Raw genomic sequence first — 8,009 nt, 5'->3', positions numbered from 1 at the left:
GACAAAATTTCAATGAGATATTTTTCAATAGTCAAAATCGTAATGACATGGTTTTAAAGACATTATTTTAAAAGATTTTTTTTTTCATGAAATTCGAATGAAATTTAATAAAATTTTTTCTTAAGTCAAAATCTTAATGACATTTTTTCTTAAGACAAAATTTTAATAAAACTTTTTATATTTTTTAAAATTCAATGACATTTTTGTGACAAAATTAGTGAAAGTTTCTTTAAACACAACACATCAATAAATTTTGTCTAAAAACAATATTTCGCTAAAAGATTCTCTAAGAAAAATTCCCCTCAAATTTTTACTGTTTCATTTTTTAATTTTGCTGTTTTTAGTTTTGTTATTAAATTAATTTTTAAATATTTCAATGGAATGCATTTTCAAGATATGATATATCCAAATGATAACAAACCACGATTTTTATTTATGAATTATTGATAAATAATTTAAATAAAAAACAAAAAGACCTCTAGCTTGTGTTTAAAAATAGCAAGTTGAATACAACGAACTACTATAGAAATAACAACATTATATTTTTTATTCTAAAATATTTTTTGTTTTTTTTTTTTGTTGATACATTTTTAATACTTTGTCCGAAGTCGGAGTCGAGATAATTTTTTTGACTCCGCAGCCCTGCTTTCAATTCAAATTTTGCTCGTTGAACAAATCTAAATTTACTTCACAAATGATTTATGTTTACTTTTAAAATAATAACATTTAATGACGTTGCTGTTCGTAAAGGTTTTTCTATTTCTTTACCTAAAGAACAAAGATGCCTTTGTCCCAAAGTCAATTACCTAATGTTCCACAATATATTGACCATTATAAAAGAGTTCCCCATTTGGCGTCTTTGAATTAAGGCTTAATAAGTCTTTAAAGTTAGGATAATCGTTCTTCCCTTGCACAGTTCATTGAAATGGAATGTTGCAATATTGAGAAAATCACAGCAAATTGTACTTTCGCGTAATCAGGCTCAATTTATATCAGGCTAAGTTCAGCATAGTGTCAAAAATAAACTACAATAGAATGCCATTGGCTTTCTCCCTCACGGCACACACTTTGAATCCATCAAAAATGCACCACCCATTCCCCAAACAAACGCAGACTTTTTGACTTTGTCTACAGTTGTGCTCCCTCTCGCTAACACGCCACCACAATCCTAGTGGATTGTCTTCGCTGTAATTGTCTATAACTGGCGTACGTACCCTTTAATATTAACAAATATTTAACGATATAACATAACGATGGGACATAAGGCACCAAACACGCATTGTTATTGACAATGCGCCTAATGTGTTTGGTATTTCCGGTTTGTTGAAATTAGTTCAACTTTATCCTTGCAGCTGTTCGGTAGTAAATAGTTTCTTTGTTTTTCTTATTTCACTTTCCATCCTGTGCCGTGTCGACCGTGTTGTCTGTTTTTAAGTTCATGTATATTCGGAAAACATGGCTCTGATAACTCACCGCATGATGTTACCAAGTCGGGCTCGGCGAGCGTGCCCTCCGAACCAAACAAATAAAATAGGAGTACTGCATGTACCATCTCTTGAGCACTACTGCGACAAAAATTTTAGCGTGCAAATTCCAATACGTAACGAACATGAAGTGAGTCTGCCTTTCTCAATTGCCAGACAGATATTTATGTGCATACACTGAAAAAATTCGTGTGATAAAGGTTTGAACCAAAGATCATGAACTTAATTTAAAAATGACAAAATTTTCAACTTCTTAAGGAAACATTTTATTTGGTGAAAGATTTTTTAACTGATATTAAGTATTTTTTATCTTAAATGGTAGTTTAATGGATCCTCAACTTAACGCCTTGTTACACAAACCCAATACGTAACGAACATGAAGGAAGTTTTCTCAATTGCCAGACCGATATTTACACTGTAAAAAATCGTTTGATAATTTTAAAGGTTTGAGCCAAAGATCATGAACTTAATTTAAAGATGACAAAAATTCCAACTTTTTTAGGATACATTTCCTTTGGTGAAAGATTTTTTTATTGATATTAATTATTTTTTATCTTGAACGGTAGTTTAATGGACCCCCAACTTTTCGCTTTGTTACACAAATCGTTAAATAAAGTTAAAAATGTCGGTGAAATTACCAAATTGACATTGGGGAAAGGCAATATGTTACTTTAGTTAAATTCACAGAATAGTCTTGCAAATAGGAGCTTCTTTAAATGTTGCCATTTTTTAAGTTAAGATACAAAATTTAAAAAAAGAGGTTTTGGACAGTCAACTGTGAAATAAAATGATGATGAATCAGCGATCGAAACGGATGATTGGGTAGAACTGGCAAACTATCGATATTCGCAACATTGGATATTTTCGATATGTCTAATAAAAAATATCCATACTATCGTAAATTTTGTATCACCTTTGTTTAAAACGAAAATGGGATCGATTATATGTAGTGGAACTTTGCCGATATTATCGATAGGAAAAATATCAATCGATATTCAGTCAAAAATTAAAATATCGATATTTTGCCAGCTCTATGGTTGTGTCGGCCAGTATATACAAATACAACAAATTTTGCCCATAAACACTCCATTAAGGAACAGGGGCAAACTTCCCACATTTCACTGAGTGCTGTCCGATACAAGCTCAATGATAAGGATAGTAGGCTAGTATATAACAACTTAAATTTTAAGATAAATCAGATATTTTGAAGTTTTGGTTCTTTGACTCGTAATCATTGCTAAAATCCCTCGAGCAAGGAAAAATCTTATATATTCAACCAATTTTTTTTCTTGCAAGCCCCCTTTTTCTTGAAAAATTCCGGCTTTTTATGAAATTTTTGCCGCTTCTTGATTTTTTTTTCAAAAATTTAGTTCAAGTTGCTTAAAGGGAAAACTAAAAATATAATTTGGAACTTAAGGCCAATTTTTAAATAAGACTAGCTGGAATTTTTACTCTACTTCCAAATGCCTTTCTTTTGAGTCCCATATTACCTTATCGGTTAATATTTCGGGTTTAGGGGTATTTCGGGGGTGGTCACTTGGCAATTAAAGTAAATATAAGATTTGCGCTCTACTTTCCGAAACATTTCATATGAGTCCCATAATGACATGATCGGTAAATAAGTTGTGTTTGACGGAAGGGTGGACCCCAGGGTCTTTGTCCCAATAATAAATATAAATTTCCCGAAAATCAATAAATTACCACCCCAAATAGCTATTATATAATAGAAAGGTATTTTGGGGTGGGGCGGCTTCCCAAACACATGGCTCTATATTGTCGTGATTGGTCGAACGAGCGCATTACCAATCTCCGAGATCTGGTATTTTTGAAATTAGGGTAATGAGAAGTGCATTTTAGGGGAGGCATTTCGACCCAAATATGGATATCAAATTCGTGTCTACTTCCAAATCCATTTACTTTGAGCCCCATATTATCATGGTCGGTAAGTATGGACCGTTTGGAGGGCGTTTTGGGGCTGGGGCGGCCGGCACTTTGCCCTGAAAATAGATATCAATCTCGTTCTTTACTCTCAAATACCGCTGATTGGAGCTCCATATTGCTATAGTCGGGGTTTAAGGGGTGATTTAGGGCGTACCCCCAAAATTGGATATCAAATTCATAATAGGTCAATTAACCTATTCGACGTATTTTTAGGAGAAAAAGCGCCACCTTGACCTGAACGCAAATTTTAATGTCATATTTTTAATATACTCCCAAATATCTTTCATTTCCCATATAGCCATGGTCGGCTGATATGCCCATTTTGGGGGTATTGGGTATTTTTTTGATTCTACAGAACAAACCAACAAACCGAGTCTCATATAGTCATGATGGGTTATATGCCCATTTGGGGCGTTTTAAGGTGTGGGGTTACCCCCTACACTTCGATCTGATTTTGTATGTCAGATTCGTAATCTACTCCCGAACACCTTTCGTTTAAGGCCCATATTGATATGGACGATCAATTTGTCTGCTTTTAGACATTTTGGGGTTAGAACGACTTCCTGGGTACTTGAACCCAATTTTTTATACTATATTCGTATTCTACTCTTCAATATCTTTCATTTAATATCCATAATGTCTTTATCGGTCCACTTGTGATTTTGGCTGAACATATGGACTAACGAAAAATCATGTTTAACTATATCTACACTTAGCTATTTTTTCAAATACACGTGAAAGAGCCTTAAATTAGACCGCACCGAAACTTACATAGGACACTACAGGTTTTCTTATGATTTTTCTAAATAAGGAGACCTGTGTAAATAGAAGCCATATCAAGTTATGGACCGATATGAGCCGCTGTATCTTAATATCAAATACAATAATAAGTTTTTGTATACATTATTGAGCGGATAGACAGACGGATGGCTATATCGATTTAAAATTTCATGAGGATCAAAAATATTTGTACATTTTGGGGTCTTATTCCAATGTACATATAGTTATTGAGTTGAATAGTTATATAAGAAAAAATAAAAATAATTATTTGTGGTTAAAAGTAGTTAATACTTATTGTATATGGAAGGTTTCCGGGATCCCTCTTTTTTAGAATAGTTTTCTCGCCAAATCCAGCATTTCTAATCTGGAGCTCTAGCTTTATTGGCAAATTAAGTTGGTCACGTTTGGTTTCTTCTTTATTTAATATCCATAATGTCTTTATCGGTCCACTTATGATTTTGGCTGAACATATGGACTAACGAAAAATCATGTTTAACTATATCTACATTTAGCTATTTTTTCAAATACACGTGAAAGAGCCTTAAATTAGACCGCACCGAAACTTACATAGGACACTACAGGTTTTCTTATGATTTTTCTAAATAAGGAGACCTGTGTAAATAGAAGCCATATCAAGTTATGGACCGATATGAGCCGCTGTATCTTAATATCAAATACAATAATAAGTTTTTGTATACATTATTGAGCGGATAGACAGACGGATGGCTATATCGATTTAAAATTTCATGAGGATCAAAAATATTTGTACATTATGGGGTCTTATTCCAATGTACATATAGTTATTGAGTTGAATAGTTATATAAGAAAAAATAAAAATAATTATTTGTGGTTAAAAGTAGTTAATACTTATTGTATATGGAAGGTTTCCGGGATCCCACTTTTTTAGAATAGTTTTCTCGCCAAATCCAGCATTTCTAATCTGGAACTCTAGCTTTATTGGCAAATTAAGTTGGTCACGTTTGGTTTCTTCGTCAACAGTTGATTTATAATGCGTCAATACTAGGCTTTACTTGGAGCTGTGCGACGCACTCTCTCCACGCAGTTAAATTATTAGGTTGCCGTTTACGCTGACAGAAGGGAGTTATATTAGAACTTACATGGCTAAGTAGTTAACGTTAAATAGTATAGCACACACAATCATATAAATATTTCAATGGTCAAATAATAAAAAAAAATAAACAAACTTTTTTTTCAGTTCAACCACTCTTGAAGTAGGACGGTAATTTATGTGTGTATGTGATAGTCACACCAAGGAGTTCTCTGAGTTCCTGAGAAGAATAAATAAAATAAAAATGTTTTCGTGTAATTGCGTTCTTTAATATAAACTTAACATTTTAAAATTTAGGTTTAAAAATGGTCGGTTGCACTAAGCGTTGTGCTATGAATGTGATATGAAAATGTAAGTTTGGGTACGGCCCTTTGGATATGTTGAAATATCTGCAGAAGTTCTTATGTGGAATGTAAATTATTCGAAAATAAAAAATATTTCGCGTTAGAGAAACCTTTGTACCTATAGAATGTTCCTAAATGCACTCACTCATATTGGCGTATTAAATAGTTTGCGTGAGCAATCATTTCCATATAACATCCAAGCATGCAATCTCTTTTTAGGAGCCTTAAGAGCAAATGTTCTGCAAGAGTCAGGCAATCGAACACTATGTTGATAGAATTCACCACAACCAAACCAAAGTTGAAGTTTTCGTCTTGCCAAACCTTTGTTTTGCCGTTCCGAGAAAGAAAAAATGCAAAACAAAACAGGAAATAAAATGCTCTAAAGCTACAACTAAATGTGCCTACCACAACTACGTACTCGTTTTGTATGTTGGTGTGTGCCATTTTACTGCAATCCATGACTTTCCCTGGTTACCCTTCGGATGGCTCACAGAACACGAAATACGTCCATGTTCGCCTCAATGTATACTTATAGATGAAACATAGGCACATATTTGCAGACGCACATACACACACACAGCACAACGCTTGCTTGCGAGGTATTGTTTCATTCTACTTCGTTCTCACTTTCGTTGAGAGAAGGTTGAAAACGAAAGCAGGACAGGATAAAAGTGTAAGTTCGTGTTCACACAGTCGAGCAGTCGTATTTTTGTTGTTCGTGATAAGCGTTGTGCGGTAACATAGCAAAGTTCTCTGCAAAAATTTAAAATAATTATTCAGTGTTTATTATATCCACTCCAATATATACCCAATATATATATATGTATATTTCAAAATAAATATCATGAGCAGGTATATGCTCCACGGTCTGGGCTAGGTGAATTAAATAGAAGTTTTCCACGAGTAATGAATAATGTGTGCCAAAATGTCACTCATACGATATTGGCTTTGTGAAGTGTGAAAATGAAAAGAAATGTATAAAATTTCAATATTAAAATGAAATCGTCCATATTTGCCCATCAGTATTCTTGAAAAAAAAAAAAAAAAACATACGGTCAAACGAATATCTAGAACGAAAACTCAAGAAAATTTTACGTGCATATTATGTGCACAATATCACACCTTAATAATGGCCATCACCACTCTAAGCCAAAGTGAAAATATGAGATAGTGAAAGAAAGCACAGCACAGCACAACACAAAACAGCACCCTTCACATTGCGCTGGCGAAGAAAAATCAATTCTATGTTGCTTGTACGGGCCTCAGCAGCACGAATCGAATCGTATCAAATCGAATCGAATCGAAGTGACTATAATCGTACGTTTGTCTGTCTGTGATAAATTATTCGCAAGCCCGTATGTATTTTAGTTGATTATCGTTATGATGTTACACACATAAATTGTAAACGATTTCCTACCTATTGGCTTAACTACCTACCAACATAACATGTACATATATACATACCAACGCCTGTGCTCAAGTATGTATATCAGCCAGTCCGTGTCAGTCAGTATGTACATTGTGTTTGTTGTTGTGCCGTTAAGTGTCATAGCCTTGAATGTGGATAAATGTACAACAAACAAAATAAATTAACCTACTGCTAACAACATCTCTATAACAACATTCATTATTCTCAACAAATTACATGCAACGACAAGACACACCAACCGAAACGATAACAACAATAAGAGTGCTAGTACCAATCCAATCCAACCCAGTCCGACCGACCCGACACGACCCGACCAAACTACAACTACAGCAACTGCTAGCTGTCAGCTGCTGCACCAACAATCATTGATAAATCAACTCAGCCGAGCTTCGACTTGCCAAGCTTTTTCTCTTTCGAACGACGTCGGTTTCTTTACAGGTATACGAACTTATGCAAACTTGCCAGTGATTGTATACGTACATACATACATTCATATGTTCGTATGTGTATGTATGCATGTGCGCGTAGAACAAAACATGTAGAAACACATCATTCCTCTGTTATTATTCATCATTCCACACAACTGAATGGAGATTCAGTTCAGTTGTTATTCTCTTCCCAGAGAACAACGGCGATGTATTTCATAAATACCAACGATAATATTAGCCAGGTCAAGATCCGAACTAATAAACTAACCCTGAAATTGCAGCATCGAAAAGCTGCCACCTACGAACAACACAAAAAATCAATTAATCGATCATCAAATCGACTTGGCTACTTACATGTCGGCAAGACTCACCGTAGTGGTCAAGGTTGTCTGTCTGTTCTTCTATGGTCTGACATAAGATTCGAAGCCAAGACATTTCCTTCTCAGCCCAAACTGGAGTTTTTTAAATGAAATGTGTTCTCCCTCGCTGTGTATGGCGTATTGTATCGCATCTGGTTGTACTTTTTTCTCTTGA

The 8,009-nt window shown here is 34.3% G+C and overlaps 1 long non-coding RNA gene across 3 annotated transcripts; it reads right to left on the bottom strand.

Moving 5' to 3' along the window:
* Nucleotides 1-5,521: 5,521 nt before the first annotated feature.
* Nucleotides 5,522-7,469, bottom strand: LOC131996365 (uncharacterized). Of its 3 annotated transcripts, XR_009397805.1 has the most exons (4): nt 6,741-7,469; nt 6,037-6,371; nt 5,764-5,939; nt 5,522-5,663 (listed from the first exon to the last, which is right to left on the bottom strand). It is a non-coding gene; the product is annotated as an uncharacterized LOC131996365 (long non-coding RNA). The 3 variants fall into 3 exon arrangements; XR_009397804.1 differs by having other exon boundaries at nt 5,522-5,939; nt 6,024-6,371; XR_009397803.1 differs by having other exon boundaries at nt 5,522-5,939.
* Between the last annotated feature and the right edge of the window lie 540 nt (nt 7,470-8,009).

The sequence above is a fragment of the Stomoxys calcitrans genome, chromosome 3, assembly GCF_963082655.1.
Source record: "Stomoxys calcitrans chromosome 3, idStoCalc2.1, whole genome shotgun sequence".
Classification (NCBI taxonomy): Eukaryota; Metazoa; Arthropoda; class Insecta; order Diptera; family Muscidae; genus Stomoxys; species Stomoxys calcitrans.
Note: the sequence above shows the minus strand (reverse complement) of the source record. Positions and strands in the feature narration are given on the sequence as shown.